Source organism: Spinacia oleracea, chromosome 3 (assembly GCF_020520425.1).
Source record: "Spinacia oleracea cultivar Varoflay chromosome 3, BTI_SOV_V1, whole genome shotgun sequence".
NCBI classification, from domain to species: Eukaryota; Viridiplantae; Streptophyta; class Magnoliopsida; order Caryophyllales; family Amaranthaceae; genus Spinacia; species Spinacia oleracea.
The window spans coordinates 111,320,907-111,338,942 of NC_079489.1; the positions used below are offsets into that span (position 1 = coordinate 111,320,907).

The following is an 18,036-nucleotide window of genomic DNA, read 5'->3' on the forward strand; positions in this document are numbered from 1 at the left end:
ACAACTAGATCCCTTAAAATACGTGTTCGAAAAGCCCGCCCTGAGTGGTCGCCTGTCCAGGTGGCTAGTCATGCTCTCAGAATTCGACCTAAAATTCATGCCGGAAAAAACAATCAAAGGAAGAGCGGTAGCCGAATTCCTGGCCGAGCATGCCACGAATGAGGAAACCCCGGAAGCTTACCTCCTCCCCGACGAGGAACTTCTGATGATACAAGACGACTATTGGACACTATACTTCGATGGCGCGTCCACCCAAAAAGGATGCGGCGTCGGAGTTCTCCTAGTCAGTCCCGAAGGAGCCCATATACCAATTTCCGTCAAACATGACTTCGAGGCCACAAACAATGCCGCCGAATACGAGGCCTGCATAGTCGGGCTAGAGGCCGCAGTTAGCCTCGGAGTCAAATACCTACAAGTCTTCGGGGATTCTTCCCTAATAATCAACCATATATCCAAAAGATGGAGGTCCGAAGCACTAGTCTCTCAAAATATCAAGCTCACTTGGACCAAATAGTCGAGCAATTTGAAAAAATCGAGTATACGTACTTGCCAAGAGACGACAACCAATTCACGGATGCACTAGCGAAGCTAGCTTCAATGCTCACCATCCCGAATGAATGGGACGGAATGACCCTTCGGGTCGAGCGAAGGAAAGAGCCGGCTTATTGTTGTGCCATAGACTCCGAACCTGAAAACACCGAAGAAGAACCATGGTACATGGACATCCTTCATTACAAAACAAGTGGGGAATTCCCCCCAAACACTTCCCCGCGAGCACAAAAGGCCCTACGCCTCCTCGCTTCACAATATAGCATAATTCTGGGAGAACTGTACAAATACACGCCGAATAAAATCAAGTTACTTTGTGTCCATCAAAACCAAGCCCGAAGACTAATGGAAGAATACCATAACGGCGTGTGCGGACCCCATATGAACGGAAAAATGCTATCCCGAAAAATATCCCGCTCAGGGTACTATTGGACCACTATGGAAACCGATTGCCATCACTTTGTAAAAACTTGCCCAAAATGCCAAATCTTCAGTAACCTTAACCATTTGCCTCCCTCAGAACTATACACCTTCACTTCTCCATGGCCCTTTTCCACCTGGGGTATAGATATAATCGGCAAGGTAACACCAACAGGCGTAGGGGGACACGAGTACGTTTTAGTTGCAATTGATTACTTCACTAAATGGGTAGAGGCAGTCTCCTATGCAAAGTTAACAGCCAAACATGTCGCTCGATTCCTAGAAAAGAACATATTATGTCGATACGGGGTTCCACATGAGATCATAAGTGACCAAGGTTCCCACTTCAGGGCCGAAGTCCAAGACCTGCTCAAAAAATATCATGTCAAACACCATAAATCCTCTCCCTACAGGCCGCAAATGAACGGCGCGGTAGAGGCGGCCAACAAAAATATTAAAGTCATAATCGAAAAAATGGCCGAAAATTATAAGGATTGGCCCAATAAATTACACTTCGCATTATGGGGCTATCGAACCTCAATCCGCACCTCCATTGGAGTAACACCCTACTCCTTGGTATACGGAATGGAAGCAGTCCAACCGGTCGAGTTGGAGATTCCCTCCCTCCGGATCGTCCTAGAAAGCAAGCTACCCGAAGCTGATTGGGTTCAAGCTAGGTACGACGAACTCGTCCTTTTAGACGAACGGAGGTTGAGAGCTCTACATCACGTGCAAGTGTATCAAAAGCGCATCGCAAGGCAATTCAACAAAAGAGTCAAACCTCGAAACATCAAAGAAGGCGATTTTGTTTTAAAAGAAGTCCGCGCACCTACTACGGACCCTCGAGGAAAATTCCGGCCTAACTGGACAGGACCATATTTTGTAAAGACCATCCTACCTGGCGGAGCAGTCCAACTAGCCGACATAGATGGAGCGGAATTCGCTAACCTCACGAACTTAGACCAATTGAAAAAGTACTATATTTAATAAAATTCAGTCCGGAGTTAAGGCATCTAATAAAACATATTAAGACTCATAAGCAAACATTCTGCGCTTTACTCTAAACAAACGGCATAAAACTCGATAAAGTAGAAAAAGCGAAGGACAAAACTTCAACGCCCAGGACTGGGCGCTGTTACTTCTGACGCCCAGGCCTGGGCGCCGATATTTCCTTCGCCCTAAATCGGGCGTCGTTCTCTCGTGCCACCTACCCTCCCGCTTCTACAAAGTGTTCGTACTCCTTTTTCTAACCCTCAAAAGAATCACGAACACTTGGGGGGGAAGCAGACGAGTAATGAACACCCTTTCAAAAAGTTTTTTTTCAAAAAAGCTAGAACTACGCGCGACCTGATTCTGACAAGATACGTAGGCAATCCTTCTCAAGGATTCGGTCCAATAAAAAATTAAAAAATAATAAAGTCATGCAACGCATCAAGAAGAAAAGATATTGCAAAGGGCACTCTACCCTAACCCATGCACGGGCAAAACCAAATAAAATGAAAAAGCCACAAGAGTTTCCAGGAACAAGCCCAACAAAGGAGTATGACACGAGTCGGCAAAAAAACAAAAAATAGTTAACATGCATATGTAATACCCCAAGTAGTCGGTTAGTCTAAAAATATATGTGCACTCTTATATGAACTCATTATTTTTACGAAAGTCTTTTCCTTTTCGAAATTCGTCGTTGGTTTAGGAAGCTAATATTGCTATAATATGTTAAAACAAAGCCCACGAAAGGCTCAAAACATTCTTGCACCAAAAATCGCAAAAATATATATATATATACATGCGGAACACAAGAATGAATATGTATAAAACAGGAGGTAAGCCTAAGACTCGTCATCGGCTACATGTCTTCAAGCCTCGCCGGTCCATCCACTCCACTCCCCGTGGTATGAGGGACCCCAGCCAGAGTCACCCCAAAAATGAGGTTGCGACTGCAACTCGGGGCTAGGCTCTCGGGCCACCGACACGGAACGCCGCCTACGCTCCGGCTCGGACCTCTCCCCGGAAGAACTCACCCCCGCGTCAGAACGGCGATGCCGTAGGGGCGAGTGTCGTGCTCTCTCTCTCTCACGACGACCGTGTCCCCCGCCCGAGGGACCCGCGTCGTCGGCCCCAGCACGCCCAGTAGCCGTCTGCAAAAAGGGAGAAAAAGAGAGTGAATAACCGAAAGCCAAACCAAAGGTACAGATCAAAAGAAAAAAAGAGAGGGCACATTACCCGAGTAAAGTGGGGGCTCCTGCAAGAAAGTGCAGACCGAGCTCGAACCAACGCGGACTTCAACCGGTTGATCACCCCCACCATGGCATTGGCCGTACGGGCCGGAACCTAAAACAAGAATGTCAGTAAAAAAGAAAGAAAAAATATAAAGAAGAGTACACAAATAAAAGGTGCATACCGCCTCTACTCCCTCAGGGAGCGGAGCATGGAAAACCCGGTCTTCCGGGAAAGTCTCCACAATCTCGGATCCACTCTCTCCGGTATACGAGATCCGAGCATCGGGAAGCACCCATCCCCCCAACAAAGGGTCAGGACCCTCCTGCACAAAACATAGTAGGAATAAACACATGGGCACGAACATGAAAACACTAAAATCAATACAAAGAGAGGAGGCAACTTACAGCGCCAGGCTCCGGGAGACGAAGAGAATCCTGGATAAACTGGTAATAGCTAGCTCCCTCTATCACCAACTCTGTCGCCGGCACACCAGTCCTCGAGTGGACACTCCACGACTCGCCTATCGAGCGAGTAGACAGCATGGTCGCAGGCGGAGGCCTGGGCACCGAAAAAACCCCGACTGTCTGCATACGTACCCGCTCTCCCATGTACCAGACAGGGTCCCGGCGGCCAACGAACAAGACCCGCATCTAGCTCAGGGCATAACTCTCCCTGACCGAAGCATGGGTACCCCTAAAAGAGAGCCATGGGGTCCAAACCACCTGTTTTCGTACAAAACGCAGTCTGATCTCGCACATGAAAAGAATGACGAAATACGAGATAGAGGATAAGATTCTGTACATGCTCAGGGTTCCCGTCCCGGATAAGATCCCACACGGTATCGGGCGGTGGACGCACTGTCAGCTTCTTCTTCCAACCCCAACGGCGACCGGCAGGGAACTCCAAAGGCCTCTGCCCCTTTCGGGGAGCCAGCCAAGGTAAGTTCTTAAAGGCCCACAGCTGCAAAAAGAAAAGGATAATAAAACGTTAAAAAAAAAAGAGGCCGGGTAAAAGCGAGAAAAACAAAAGAAAGTCTAGGCACATACCTCGATCAAACGCGGCACTCCCGCTAATGTAATCACAAAGTGACGTCTACTCGCACCGACAAACTCATCTGGCCGACAAGCGTCGCATAGCCCAAATCGCCCCAGCGATAGTCACCCAGTGTAGACACGTCCTCCACCATGCCTATCCACCTCGGGTCAAAGGTGTCAGTCGGACCCGATAGAAAAGTGGAAGTAATAAAATGGAGGTAGAACAGCCGAGCCTGTCTCGAAGGCGACTCCTCTACCCCGTGCTCCAAAGCCCACATCAGGTCAGCGAAAGGTATCCCACGGGGCTGGTACGAAGGTAACCTACTACCCATCCACGAACCCAGGAGCCTGGTACCCTCAGCAACAGTCGGCGATGGGCCGTCCGACCTCAGACGAACGGGGTTCCCCGTAAAGGTAAAACCCGTCAAAGTTGTGTAGTCCTCAAGAGTGATCGTCATCTCGCCCCAAGGAAAATGGAAGGTGTTGGTGGTATCCCACCACCACCTCATGAACGACCGCAGAAAGGACAGGGAGATGTTGAGCCGCAGTATCTCCCAGAAGGTATCAACCACCGGAAACAGTGAGCTCGCCCTCACCAAGGCCTGGGCGTCCGAGCTCAGATAGCTAAAAACGGTCTCACTCGTCGCGGCGCCATAGCCGCGAACCGTAGTCTCTCTCCTCGCGTGAAGGCGGGAAGTCACATGGTGCTCTAGGTCGTAGTGCAGATCACGACCTTCGTAAAGCTCAGGGCCCACCCATAGGGGACCCGGGCCAGTCGACTGACGCGTCATGCCACGCACCTCGTGGCCACCAGGAGGGGGTAACGACTCGTTAGACATGCTGATCAACAATACAACAAGGCATTATACCTTTGACAAAATCGGCACTCATACCGATCCCTAAAAAGAGTGCATTTCACTCATGAAATGGAGTCATACAATTTTTGTTCCCAAAAAACTTGATACTAAGTTCATACTTAGCAAAATTCCCTAAGTAAAAATTAATTCCAGCAAAATCAAAATTCTCCCATAATTTGTCATTCATGAATTATGAGGAACGCAAGGAATATACCAAGAACACCTACATTATAAGAAAATACTAGATTCGTAGGTATACTTGGGGGCTAGCATGAAAATGCCCAAATTCAACAAAAATCAACATACTTGCAAAAATTAACATGCACAAACTAATTAACATGTTATGTGGAACATTTCCAACTATCTAATTGAAGAAAAGGGGCACAAAATCAAAAACCCCCAAATCAATTTCATGCACGAAAATACTTGACAAAAATACTGAAATTGACAAAAAAGCTCAAAATTATTGAAAATTACTTACATTGGGAAGATTGGGAAGTAATTTGGAGTAGAATTCGTGAAGGAAAGTGAAGAAAACGAGCAAAAATGAGTGGAGAGAAGTGAAGAAGTTTGAGCGAAAATGGTGGAAATGGGAAAGGAAGCAGACGGTCCGCGAATTTAAAGACCAGCCCCCCCTTCGCATTTTCAACGCCCGGCTCTGGGCGTTAGAAATTCTCGCGCCCACTGCTGGGCGCTGAAAATGCTTCCTAGACAGCGAATATTCGCTGTCGGGCACGCGTACTCCCCTATTTTGTGTAAGATATCCGTTATCTTGATATTTCTATCCCAAAAAAAAAAAACAACAAAAACAAAATAAAATTTCAAAACAGATTCGTCCACTTCTATCAGACGGGGCGTCCACCCTCAGCGGACAGGTTCGCCATCTTCAGCCGGCGGGGTCTACGTCACAAACCGTGTAGGTCCTTATTTTCAAAAACATCAAAACAGATTCGTCCACTTCTATCGGACGGGGGGTCCACCCTCAGCGGACAGGCTCGCCCACCTTCAGCGGGCGGGGTCTGCGTCACTAACAGCGCAGGTCCTTAGTCGCTGCAGCGATAACTTTTATTGGTTTTCCCTTTTTCCAAAAATTAAAGGATTGGTTTTCCCTTTTTCCAAAAATTAAAGGATTGGTTTTCCCTTTTTCCAAATATTAAACGATTGGTTTTCCCTTTTTCCAAAAATTAAAGGATTGGTTTTTCGTTTTTCCAAAAAAGAACGATGTGCTGGATTTTCCTTCGTTTTACGTCCTATAAAAACAAGGGGGTTTTCTCGTTTAGCTATCCCTGAACATGAGAATCTTTAAAAACGTTTTACCTCGTGATTGGGCTTGGCCAGGCCCAATTACACTTTACAGCTTTAATTTCGAAAACATTTGTAGCTACTCCCAATGACAAAGTGAGGGAGTTTCTACGCATCTTTAGATCCTTCCAATGACAAAGTGAGGAAGTTTCTATACTATCAGTTGACAAATCCCAATGACACGTGAGGGATATGTCGACACTTCAAGTGATGACCCTTAAGTCAAATGTTATCACTCGGGGGCTCGTGAGACCCTCGCAAAACAGGTCACATACACCATGGCTTGTGTGACGTACTCCGTCTAGTACTTTGACCATCGTCTTACTCCAAGACTCAGTCAAAGTGGGGGCTAACTGTAGACACCTACTTTTGTCCACGTTCCCGCAAGGGAAAGGTTCGATGATGAAAGCATAAAAACTCCACCTGACAACGCATCTCCTATAAAATAAACGAATCTCGATTCCCCATTTCATTTCACCCGAAACCTGCTATTTATGGAAACCTGCTAAAAATAGTAACTGCCGTAAAAGGTAGCTTCTAAAAGTGGCAAATCATAAAAGATAGAAACCTGTCAGAATTAGGTGTTGCATTCCAACATAAATCCTAAATGAGATAGAAAACTGCGAGAATCTTATTCCAAATAGGATTCGGAAATAAGAGTTACGTATTAATTAAAATCCTAACGAGCCTAGAGTTCGTAACGGGCCCAGACGCATTCCGTCACAAAATTGATACGCGCTAAAAGACTCGAATTAATCTCAAACTCTACGGATTTTAGGAATTCGAATCTGACTAAACAAAACTGCCCAGACCCTATTTTCAACGCCTGGCTCTGGGCGCCGAAATCTTCGGCGCCCAGGCCTGGGCGCTGAAAATACCTGGGTACGTCTCTTTTCCTAATTCTTTGTGGATTAGAACTCTGCAATTCTATCTTTCCACGAAATCTTCCCTATAAATAGGCCCCTAGTTTCGACGTGAAAGAACACACAACAACACATAATATATTCTGAGTATTGACTCTAAACCCCTTAGCCTAAGCCTCTCGCTGCGAAACTGTTCACGCGTTCTGTCGCAATCGATCCATAAATCGAACAGAACGTATCCTGTCCCATAATTGAGATTCGTTAAATAAAAAGGAGAAATAGCAAAGTCAAAGTGGTTAGTTTTCTGAGAACCGTGACGCACCCTAACGTGTCCCTTTTCGATGATTTAACTGCTTTCCTCGCCCTTTTTATGAACTGTTAAACTAACCTAATATGATTGTTCTATCACGCCTAACAAATATAATATTTTTGGGAAATCGGATTATCATGCTAGGTCCCTTAATGTTATTTAAATCAGATAATCACGATCGAATTAGTATTATATGTTGCATATTGCTAAAATCAACTCAGATTAGTTTAATAGTTAACGCATGTCCCTTCAATTATTTATGCTGAGCTAGTAAGGATATCCTGCCTCTGGAGTTATCGACGAGCGAATTACTCCTCTCGGTAGTTACAGTCCCCCGAACCCTCAATCTCTACCTTGCGGGTGTATATTGAGAGATCCCCACACCAGGGATCACAAGGGAACCTACGGCCGTCGTGGTCAAACATAATTGCACTCCCTTTATGTCACGATAACCGGGTTTTGTCAGTTTTTCTCATTGTTGTTAAAAACTGAATGGCGACTCCTATATTACAAGTCAATTGGGTGTATACTCACAGGAAATCCAATTACACTTGATTGAATAAAAAGAATCGTCACACCCACGAGGGACAAGGTCACGCATTAGCCTCGCGCTTTTTCGACCCCCTCACAATATGTCGACCTGTAATTGTAATTGATTACAAGTGCGATTATGATCAGATATATTATTTAATTTCATATATTTGATTCTTCTTGGTTTCAACATAATTATAAATTTAAGCATTTAACTGATTGTGACGCTTTTTGCATTAAAAGCATTTTGGTGGGAAATATAGGGAGGTAAATTGTGACACTTTGTTGCGTCAAAATTGATTTGGCGGGATTCCATGCTAAATGTAGCTCGGCAAAAACCCACCACAAAAAGCGTCCTTATATTGAAGGAGTGGCTTAAAATGGCGTCACAAAAGTCGAATATTGTGGCTACTAAAAGCGTCATTATATAGTGGCCCAAAATATAATGATGCTTTATTGAAGCGTCATTTTAGAAATTGTGACGTCTTTTGGCGCTATTTTTCGACCAAAAAAGCGTCACTATGAGTCGTGTTTTTTTTTTTTGTAGTTATAGGCCACTTTTTTTTAAGGTAAATAGGGAGAAATCTAAAGATGAATTTTTTCGAAAACATTTAATTAATTAATTAAAATTTTTGTTCTTGCTCCATAGACTTATTTATCCCAATTTCGGAGTAAAATTGTACATACATTCTTATTTATATTTCATCCGGTTGGGGGAGTAGTGATGTTTTATGGATCCAAAACATCACTACTTTTTGAAGACCTTCCACATAGAAAGGCCCGTTCTTGGGATAAGATTTATGGGATACTCTCACACCAAAGTATGATTTTGACTACGTTATCAATGGAACATTGTAACTTTTGAATTTTCATATCGAGTAAGTGAAGTGTTTCTTTAATAATTGGTTGAGAATGTTCTCGTGACATTCAACGGAATCCTCTATTCGGTTGTTTTGCAACTTCAATGAAAGAGAGTCTGATATAACAATGTCGTAATTTACTTATGATCCCATAAGACACTCAATAATATTATTTATTTGCTCTTCTTGAACTTGAACTTGTTCAAGAATTTGTTTGATCATTTTACTATTATTATTATTATTATTATTATTATTATTATTATCATTTTCTCCCATTTTATGAAAGTGTTGTGGAGGTGAGTATAAAAATTTTATTTATAGTATTTTATAATACTAACCCCCCTCAAGATTTAAACATTTGTATGTAATATATTGAGATATCATATATTTGAGATATACTAGTAACTCTTTTACTTTCTAGAATGTTTATATTTATATAACTTAAAAATTATAGTGAAACTTCATTTCATTTCAGATTCAGGTTAGTTGGTCTGACCCATCTCATTCCTCAACCAATTCAATTCTTTTGGTGGCCAAGTAACGTGGAATGACCCAATTTTACTTTCAAGTCCATTTTAGCAACTTCGTTTAGTTGACTAGCTTGTTTATTTGGGTTAGCTAGCATGGGTTGTGACCATTGACTTCATTAACATCATTGGGTCTTCGACATTGACAAAACTACATTCAATAAACATGGTGCATGTTTAAGGTTTGGATTAACAGCTTTTGAAACTGTATAGCGATTCTCTCTCCATCCAAAACCCATGCCAAACATCACAATACTCCCTGTAAGCTTCATTATTCCAAAGGCTCTCCATTGTCAGCATAATCAGTAGACACATCAGACAGGCATCACTCGCAAGTTTAGCGAATTAACCCCGGAATAAACTACCCCTCGGGGAACAATTCGTTAACAAATTCAACCTGTCCGTTCTTCGACAAAATTAGCCACACATCAATTCTCAAGCTGCCTTCTTGGAAATACTCTATAGCCTGGATCAACTGATTTTTGGACAAACAATGACGACGAAAAAGATGAAGTAGTCGTTTGTGAACTCTTGCCACTCCTGAAAATATCCTTAGCAAGTAAGAGTTATCTATCATTAAAATACCAGTGTATGTCGATTCTTTTCCAAAAGTACAGCTGCAAGTTGTGGTGTACCTGATTGTTGTTCACCGGAATTTTCACTAGAGCTGGAGAAGGATTGTTGTTCACCAGAATTTCCGATGCCAGGGAACAATTCGTTAACAAATTCAACCTGTTTGTTCTTCGACAACATTAGCCACACATCAAATTCTCAAGCTGCCTTCTTGGAAATACTCTATAGCATGGATCAACTGATTAATTCACAAACAATGACGACCGAAAAAATGAAGTAGTCGTTTGGGAACTCTTACCACTCCTGAAAATATCGTTAGCAAGTAAGAGTTATCTATCATTAAAATACCAGTGTATGACAATTCTTTTCCAAAAGTACATCTGCAAGTTGTAGTGCACCTGATTGTTGTTCACCAGAATTTTCACTAGAGCTGGAGAAGGATTGTTGTTCACCAGAATTTCCGATTCCACACATTTCTTCACGTGTTGGAACTTAGGAATACGGGAGCAGGATTCATACTTCTCGTTGTCCCTCTTGTGCGAATCACATTCAGACAATTGATTAGGATTAGGATTAGGATTAGGCCTAGCCTTCTCGTTTCTAATGACAGCAGACTAATGACAACACAGCTGATAAATTCATACACTCACAAATAAACCAAAAAAGAGCATAGATACACCCATTGATACTTCAATCAAATGATCCCTAAAATAAGGTGAATATTAAACTACCAAAACCATCAAAGAATACACAAAAAAATTAAGTTTTCACCCTAGATGTGCAACTCGGCCATTTCTGTTTTGCAGACGATGTGCTCTTATTCAGCAAGGGCGATTTCCATTTTGTATATAGCATGTCGCAGCGCCTACAGCTTTTCTAGGATACCTCTGGTATTATGGCCAGTAAAGAAAAGAATGTTCTATATTGTTGTGGGATGCACAATGATGATATAAGTAGATTGGTTTCAGCTTCAGGATTTTCCTTGGGATCTTAGCCATTTTAGGTACCTCGGGGTACCTATTAGCTATCTTAGCCATCTTAGCCATCTTAGCCATCTAGTCTTAACAGATACAGAGCTCCCATATATGTTGTTACATTCTGTCACCCAACATAGCGTAGTTCATTATACGGATACAAAATACCAAGTATTAAAGATACAGCTGCTCTACTGCTTCTGCAAGAGGAGGGGCTTAGTCGCGTAGATTGTGTTTTTAGTTTTGTAATTTCAAGGAGCTTTACTTAAAAGTGAGAGCGTCCATCCCTAAAATAAATAATTCTTTGAGCATTTACTTTGCACAATTCGGTTTTAGCGGGAATTTGAAGGCCTTAGATTCAAGCATGTAGATTTTACACATAACAGACCAAAATATGATAACTATAAACTTTTAAAACATAAGCTTATGCTTAATAAATACCCCATAGTATCACTCTACTACATATAATGATCATTATAGATGGTATAGTTACCCTTATTATTATTAAGAGTTACAAATTCTACACATGGAGACTAAATGGTAATATAATGACCTTTAAATTGCGAATAGTGACTACGACTAACCTGACTAACTATTATCTGACCAACACTTTGCAAAATCAAAAAATCATACATAATAAAATACAGTAAACTAACATCAAAGTTATTATTATGCATTCAAACCCTAATTTTGTAAATCAGTAAATCAACCCTAAATGTTGACCAAAATACTTGAAATTAAACAAAAACCCCAACTAAAAGCAACTAAAACACTAATTGCGAAAATATAAACACAAAATACATTTATATCAACAACATGCGTTTCAAATTTAAACGAAAATAAGCGAATTTAACTAAAGCGAATTCAAAAAATAAGAAAAATTAGGATGAAAACCGACCTCGATCAACTTACCTTGAGAACGTTTGAAGTATGGCTGCCTCTTCGAACTCCAAGTGTAGCACCTCCTTTAGTTTTCGGTGAGAAATTATAGAAGGAAGAGTTGTAAGGAGAGACAAATCGCAGAGGATCGTGAAGAGATGAGAGGATGAAGAAGGAAACGTTTTTTGTGGAATCAGAAAGGAGGAGGATCTTTTGGTGAGCTTCACACGTGCGATATGAAAAGAAAAGCGGGAATGCTTCTACTTTTGGGCTTGGTCCACAATAATTTTATGTGGACCAAGTTCATTTAAGAGTTTTACCATTCAACATACATATTCCATTTGCAGTGTGGGTAGATTAGACCTGTAAAACGGGTAGTTTGCATCAGTTTCGAATCGGTCCATTCGGGTCGGGTCATTTTGGGTTATTTTTCTTTCGGGTCGGGTCGTTTAGGGTTATTTTTCTTTCGGGTTGGTTTCGGATTTGGGTCGGGTCCAATCGGATTTTGGGTAACTTTGTTTTTTTATAATTGGGTCGGGTTTGGTTCGGGTCAGGATTTCGGATCAATATCGGATCGGGTCATATCGGTTCGGGTTTTTCGGGTTCGGTTTTTTCGGTTAGATCGAGTTTTTCGGGTTGGATCAGATTTTTCGTTTTTTGAGTTTTGATTACGTTATTTCTCTTTAGATTTGGTGGTCTCTATTCTAATATTGTCAAACATTTTTCCTATAACACAAAAGAGTATAAATTAATAAAAAGAAAATAATAACTGTAGGGGTTTTTTTTGTATTTGTCCCTACGGCTTTTGAAATTTTGAAATTTCAAGGAGTCGACACCAAGCAAGTTTAAGGGTCTAGTTTGGAAATACCTTGGTATGAATCTTTTTGGATAAGGCATTGAATCTTGGAACCGAATGTGTGAGATTCTGGGGGGAACGAACCGCTTATTTTTGGCGAGCTTTAAAAGTACATTCAAACACAAGACAATGATCATTTTCGTGAAACCCTAATCATGACACTAGGATGGTTGAATCATGCATTTTAGAACATTGTATTTTCTACTTGTACATGGTCATTTTGCTTTAAAGTTAATTAAGGGAACCTAAGGCCGGTTTGTCCAAAAATTATCTTTGTCAAACGTGATGTAAATTTTTGTATATTGTTGTATTTAGCATGTTAGGTGATGAAAGCGATAAACATGTAAATCATCATCACAAACAGTATGAACTATCGAAATGTGTACAAAAACACATCACCTTAAAAAAGGTGAGTAAATAGTGCGGAATTGACATTGCAAGCATAGGAAATAAAGGTGCGATATTGAAAGTGCGTTATTGAAAATGTGATATTCAAAGTGCCATATTGAAATGCGATATTGAAATGACAATGTTTAAATGACGATATTGGAATTGTATTATTGTTTTTGAAATCCGAACGCCAAACAACTAATTAATAATAAGTGTGTCCGACACATATTCAATTCTCTAAAAATCTTAACTTTAAATCAGTTGTTCATCTAAAAGCATCATTGATTTTGATTATTGTAGCTTAGTACCTTGTACGAATTTGTACGAATTTGGCACGTAGCTTTTCTTGTAGGTTAAGGCATTTTGCCACTAAAAACACTCCTTTTTTGTACTCGGTTTTACGGGATAGGGCCCGGCATGCTCGGTTTCATGGGTCGGCGCCCGATTTTTGATTTCTTAATGGCATTTCGACTGGAAACGGCCTTGTAAAAATAACTGAGAGGTCCATTGGGTGAGATTGTGTATGGATTTTGAATTTGATTTTTGGAAATTGAATTTTGTACCGAGTTACGGCATAGGAACGAGCTCGGAAATAGGACTTTGGATATTGGATTTTGGAATTTATCTTAGCAATTGGGACTTCAGCACAGGGTTGTACCAACCACCTTTCTAGGATAATGGTTTCGTCATCAACCCATTAGGGGAGACACAAATTAGGTGTCTACAATAATAATAATAATAATAATAATAATAATATGAAAAGCTAAAAAAACTTGTATTCAAAACTATTTGGTAAATTCGAGTTGCTCTTCGGTTCGGATCAATTCGGTTTGAATTAAATTTTACAATAATTTTCGGTTCGGGTTATTTCGATTTCGGGTGAAGATCGGTTTGGTTCTTTCGGTTCGGGTCGTTCGGGTATCGGGTCATTTCAGGTTAAATCACTTCCGGGTCGGTTTCCTTTTCGGGTCAGTTCTATTTGGTTTTTGGGTTAATCTCGGGTGGTCGTTTCAGATCAATCGGGTCGGTTTTTTGGGTCCGGAACAGTTTTGCCAGGTATAGGGTAACAAAGAAAGGCAAGCGAAACAAGGGATTCATTGACGAAAAAATGTATTGGATTTAAGAGTATTTTTTATGAGGGTATATGATTAAACATGTCACCTCATTAAAAAAAATTAAAATAAAGGCTAAATCACAGTTGACAAAGATGGAAAGTTGGGATTAAACGGGTACCCAACGGTGGGACAAGGCGGAGGTAGCGACGACATTCTTAAGAGGGAGAAGAGACAAAATTTCGACCAAAGGAGCGTCTGGGAGTGAGCTTAATCGGTCAATTATTCACAATTACCACCACCAGTGTTGTTGTCATTGTTGTTAGTGCTGCAATTTTGGGTGTAACAGCTGCAATTTGAGAGAGTTTCCGCCATTTTTAGGGTAATTTCTGTTGTTTAAAGCTTAAAAAGAGTTAGAGTTTAGGAAAAGTGACGGAGAAGTACTGAAGTAGTGAAGTACTCTGTATTAATTTCGGATGAGTAGTACTTCCTCTTTGGTGGTTGTTGTAGAGGGTCTAGATTGACGTAAAGTCATAGAGTCACGAGGGTTGGTCTATGAGTAGGCCTTCACTTTCCTTTGGAAAATGAGAATCATTTCCTCTATTTTACATCTATATAGCATCCTAGGAACTGTTAGGTTATGATACATATGAAAACATATATCATGCGGAAAAACCTAGATGCCAGGATACATATTAATTGCTCATAATCATATAGCATAATTTAGATGCATACACTTTGTAGCGTGCCCTCCCTAGCTGCGCCCGAACCGAACAAGAACAAGTCTTTAGGACTCTAAGTGTCGTCCCTCCGTAGATAGTCCACAGCACGTCCGGATCCGCCTTAAGATTGACCAACTAGAATCACCCTTAAGGTACTATTATTTTCGGCTAAATGGGCAAGTAATGTGACTGATTTTTCTGCTAAAAAATCACAGCTTTTATTGTATGAATACTTGTTAAAAAACCTGTGTATAAATTTATGACCCTAGGCATATATTTATAGAACCATGGAAAAGGATTTCGAATCCTGTTAGAATACTAATTAATTAATTGAAATCCTTTTAGAACTCTAAATAATTAATTTTATCTTTTAGGATTAGGATTTAATCATAGCAGTAATTCCGATAGCTTTAGGATTCGTATATCACGCACACGAGCACGAGCACGAGCACCGCACAGCCCGCGCGCATGCCTCGCGGCCCACGCGAGCTGCACGGCGCCTTGTCCCAATGCTCGCAGCCCAATCGCTGAGCGCGCGCGCCATGCCTTGCTGGGCCTGGCCTTGCGCTGGGCCTGGCGAGGCTTTGGCGTGTGTTGATGCGTGTGGCTTGCTGGGCGACGGCCTGGCTTCGTGCTGGGCCTTCGTCTAGCAAGTCTCGTCCGATGCTAATTTGTACGATACGCTTCCGATTAAATTCCCGATTCCGGAATTCATTTCCGATACGAACAATATTTAACATTTCCAATTCCGGAATTAATTTCCGTTTCGAACAAATATTTAATATTTCCGTTTCCGGAATTATTTTCCGATTCCGATAATATTTTCGATTCTGACAATATTTCCGTTTCCGGCAATATTTCCGGTTCCGGCAATATTTCCATTTCCGATAATATTTTCCGATACGTACCATGTTTCATAATGAATGGGTGAATGGTATATATTGTATATGTACTGTTTTGCAGGTTATGAAGTGACTAGTATGGCCCAAATAGGATAGAAAATATGGTCTGCGTACCATTAATTTGAATGTAATTGGTCTAATGCACCAAAGTTTGTTTTTCAATTCAAATATGGTCTGCGTACCATCAAATAGTTGTAATTAGTTTAATTATAGCTTATCCTATTTGAAGAATATGGCGCCTCCCATGGTGAAATTCAAGACGGAGTTTCCAATCCATTTTCAAGACGGACTTTGAAGTTGAAGCTTCAAGATGAAGCCGGGCCATACTAGATCACATTTATCTTATGCATGCTTTAAGTTATTTATTGCTTTAAATATGTCTTAATTATGCATGAGATTATGGCTTGATTATGTTGCATGATTAAGGATTTTAGTTCACTTAAAATCTAACCAACATAGTAAGAGCCTTAAGTTCCAAACTTTAAAAATTGAGTTAAAAGGTGCCATGCCAAAATATACACTTGCTTGGATATCCTTTACATCAATCTAGTAATAGTTTTCGCTCAGCGAGGTGTTACTTATTGGTCCTAAAGGGGCAAGGTACACAAATAATTGTGAGTACATGTTAGTTTTGGTGAAACTCAACGATATAAGTAAGGAGTCCTTTTATGTCGTGGCAAAATCGATAGGTTTACCTAATAAGTTCTTAGACGTACCTATCAACCAAGAGTAGTTTCTAGACTATTAGCAAAAGGCTTTTGCTTACCTAAAATGTTTTAGGATTGAGTCGACAAACTGTGCTTAATTCTTCAATGATTTTAGGATCTTGGAATCATTTTATTCACACCTGCCGGAACAATAAATTCGAATAAAATGCTAATAACTTGTTTGAATTGCATGATTGCTTTAATTTTCAAGTTATTACTCATGATAAATGTTTAGACTTTGCATGCTTCAATGTATGTTTTAATTATTGGTTATAATTAAATATCTTGTACTGCAATAAACCCTTTTTAGAAAGGTAACAGTAAATTTCCTCGATTGGTAGTGAATCCAAGAACGATTCACGGAAATGAGAGAATATGAGCAATTAAAAATGTACGTTTCTTATAGCGACTTTTATGGTTGTTTTCGAGTATCAAAGTCAAATGGCAAACCGATTGGTGCTTGTGAATTCATAATACAATGTAGTTTTGAGATCATAAAGCATTGAGTTTAAACGCTCAGCTTTACCAATGGTTAACAACCTAATATCTTTGTCCATTTAATTCTCGAATGAGTCTATTCCCTAGACATTCGAATAGATCGATGCTTAGAGAACTTTAGAAGCTTCTGGTAAGATCATCTAGTTGAAAAAGAATATTCAACATAAATAAAATGGTAAGAAATTTGTTGGAGTGACATTAGACATGTCTAACAAAATATAAAGGTCAACACTAAAGAATTCAATTCTTAAGACTATAAGAAAGGGTACAAGACATAGGAAAATAAGGAACAGATGAAAGAAATTTTACGATTTTGTTTCTACCTATAAGTTTATGTTTAAAGAGAAGTGACCTAGCAATCAAACTTCCTTGGTATCATATACCGCTTGAGGTTCTTACTCTGGTAATAACTCAAACAATGGAAGCTAGGCTACACTAATGACCGACAAGTGGGAAATGAAGCATGGCAATGCTACATTAGTTGTAGGGTCATCTAGTTTGTTTTAATTCCTTTCAAGGCTGGAACTTAATGGCTATTTTGTTCCATAATCAGCATACCTGAATTTCTGTTTTCAAACGCAGAAAGACTCGCATTCAGAAAGACAAAAATAATGTTTGTTTGTTTATTTGAATGAAATGCTCATTTACGGGTTGAGTCAATATGCCTGATTAAAACAAACAACTCTTTAACAAAAAGAACTTTACTAGGTTCAAATCAATCTCTTGATTTGAGTTCCACTAATCTTTAGCATTGTTGCTTAGACCATGTCAACAAGTTAACATTCAAAAGCTCTATTTTGATGGACTTTTGAAAGTTGGTTGATTTCTAGATCAATTCAAGACAATCTAGTCTTACTTGTTGAAAGTAACAAAATATGAACTATTGTTAGAACGCCTAGACAATAGAGTTCAAAGCTAAAGAAAGATTTTGTGACTTTATTATTTCACATAGATTTGAGTGAATATAGGTTTATTTACTCAAAGTCATATAAGTTTGAATCTGTTTGGCT

The 18,036-nt window shown here is 40.4% G+C and overlaps 1 long non-coding RNA gene across 1 annotated transcript; it reads right to left on the reverse strand.

Moving 5' to 3' along the window:
• Positions 1-3,285: 3,285 nt before the first annotated feature.
• Positions 3,286-3,651, reverse strand: LOC130470613 (uncharacterized). The gene is made up of 3 exons (XR_008931333.1): positions 3,594-3,651; positions 3,371-3,511; positions 3,286-3,300 (listed from the first exon to the last, which is right to left on the reverse strand). It is a non-coding gene; the product is annotated as an uncharacterized lncRNA (long non-coding RNA).
• Between the last annotated feature and the right edge of the window lie 14,385 nt (positions 3,652-18,036).